Source organism: Physella acuta, unplaced genomic scaffold (assembly GCF_028476545.2).
Source record: "Physella acuta isolate Inbredline_101_S28 unplaced genomic scaffold, ASM2847654v3 ptg002568l, whole genome shotgun sequence".
NCBI lineage: Eukaryota > Metazoa > Mollusca > Gastropoda > Physidae > Physella > Physella acuta.
The window spans coordinates 10,001-12,500 of record NW_026734029.1 but is presented as its reverse complement, the minus strand read 5'-3'; positions in this window follow the sequence as shown (position 1 = coordinate 12,500).

The following is a 2,500-nucleotide window of genomic DNA, read 5'->3' as shown; positions in this document are numbered from 1 at the left end:
GTAACCCATGGGGCTGGACCGGGAGTCCGCCGTTAAAGAAGAAAGAAATGTAGTGCAAACCAGAACCAGTTTTTTTTATTTATTTTATAACTCGACTAATAATCGTCACAAAATTATAAACTTGGTACCTACGGATAGCCCTGGGCCCAACCTAATACAGGATGTCCATAACTATGCGCTAATTAAATAATTAATGGGTATTAAGGTCGGTCTTAGTAAATTGCTATATAAAGTCTAAGACCAGAACCAGTATTTTAAATTTATTTTATAACTCGGCTCCTAATTGTCACAAAATTTAAAAATTGGTACCTATGGATAGCCCTCGGCCCTACCTAATACACCGTGTCCATAACAATGTGGTAATTAAATATTTACTGGGCGTTAGGGTCGGTCTTAGTAAATTGCTATATAAAGTCTATATAAAATTTTACGAATTTAAAAAAAAAATTCCTACCGTCAAAAATAGCGACGCCTAGACCACCACACCTGTTCTGACGTTAAATCCTACTTGCACACACGTGTGGGAATAGATTAGATATCATCTAGAGATAGAATTCCTAATTATTTAATTAAAATAGAGACTCTAGATTTAATAGTTGTGTCATAGTTACATTAAGTCGAATTAGCGAAGCGGAGGCGGGAACTAGATTCTAGATCTAACACTTCGATTGCGATGAAAAAAAAATAGCTTTATTTTAAGGCCGACAAGGCAAATACGGTTTAATTAATATTAAAGAAATAAGTCCGAACACCTACCTTAAGCGAATCATCTACACAACACATGACTAGAAATAATACACGTCCACACGAAGAGCGATTGAAACGGTGACTGCAACGGTGAAAACTTGTACGACGGAAACATGGCGCCTAGGTTATGCCTACTTCCGGTCTGATGAAAATTTTTAATTCATTTTAAATTTTGCGCTCTATTTCGTCCGCGCTTGTCCACTTAAACTCTACAGAAAAGATAGTCTATATAAAAATAATTCCTAGAAGACAATTTTATGAGAGATCACCCACATTTATTTACCCTGCCTGTCTACCTTAGGGTTAGAGTTTGAATTTTTCTAGATTCAAGCCAAATATGCCGTGTCGATTAAACGACGACGTACATAACAGAGCGAAGACAATGAATGGTTCCTTAATTAACTATAATTACGGTCCTAATACAACTACAATTCACCATAGTACTAATATGTATGTGTATTGTTGTTTTGGGAGTTCTGTCATTACATTTTAAATTATAAAAAAAACGGGTTTACGATACACTTCATTACGCCGCCGATCGTGGTTTTAGATTTAAATTTGGTCGGATTCGGTTTATTATTAATTTATATAATACTTTATACATACTTTAATTCATTAAATACATTTATCTATGTATTTATTTCATTAGTTAAGTATTTGTTTAACTAAAAATTATCAATTTAAGGCATAACAATTACAGAAAACGATTGTATTTGAGATAAGTCTTATCGAACCATTTAGTAGCTGGGTCGGTTTATTATTAATTTATCTAATACTTTATACATACTTTCACTCATTAATTACATGTATATATGCATTCATTAAATCATTTAAGTATTTATTTCATCAAAAAGTATCGATTGAAGGCATAACACTGATAGAAAACGATTGTATTTGAGATAAGTCTTATCGAACCATTTAGTAGCTGGTTCGCGGGTCGGTTTTATTCCTTAACTCTAGATTTAAGTCTATCGTGTTTAATTTCAATTTAATTTATCACAACTTTTAGATTTTGTACTAGATTAAGCTACATTGAAGCTTATTTTTCACTATTTAATCAATAGAGGATATTATATAATATTTTTAAGTCTAATATTACGCAGCCGTTTGTTAAATCTAGTTTTACAACGACGACTCGCGCGATTTCGGTTTGGTTTTAAAACTTAAGTTCATTGATTCTTAAAATATATATTCCAGTTAGAATAGAACTGAATACGTACCACATGATGTATACACACGTTTGGGTTATTTATTTATTTTAAATTTAGTTTATTATGACCGATCGTAATTAACTTTGGCGATACCGGGCTGATATGTCTTATCGACCGGAAAACTACTGTCCCTTCGGTCGACTAGTTGGTCTTAGACGGCATTACCGAGGTTTGAAAACTCTTACACCGTGTTTTTATTTTCACATAGATCCTATATTTTGATACCAGTCATTCGTTTAAGTTTAAATTAGAAAACGTGAAATGTAGTTTATTGGAAACACTAATGTTTTTAATTTTGTACAAAATAAATTTTTTATTCGTTTCAGGTAAACGGCGGGATGAGAAAAATCTGCTTTCTACAACACATACATTGGTTAAGAATATAAAGTGAAATATAGTTGTACAAACACCGTCTCTACTTAGCAGCTTAGCCTCTACGGCAATGCCGCGTCTTTACACTGGGCGAGCTTGAGACTGGAAAACTCTCGATCACTCTACGCGGGAATGCCGCTAAGTCGAGGCGGTCTGATCGGCAACCCATC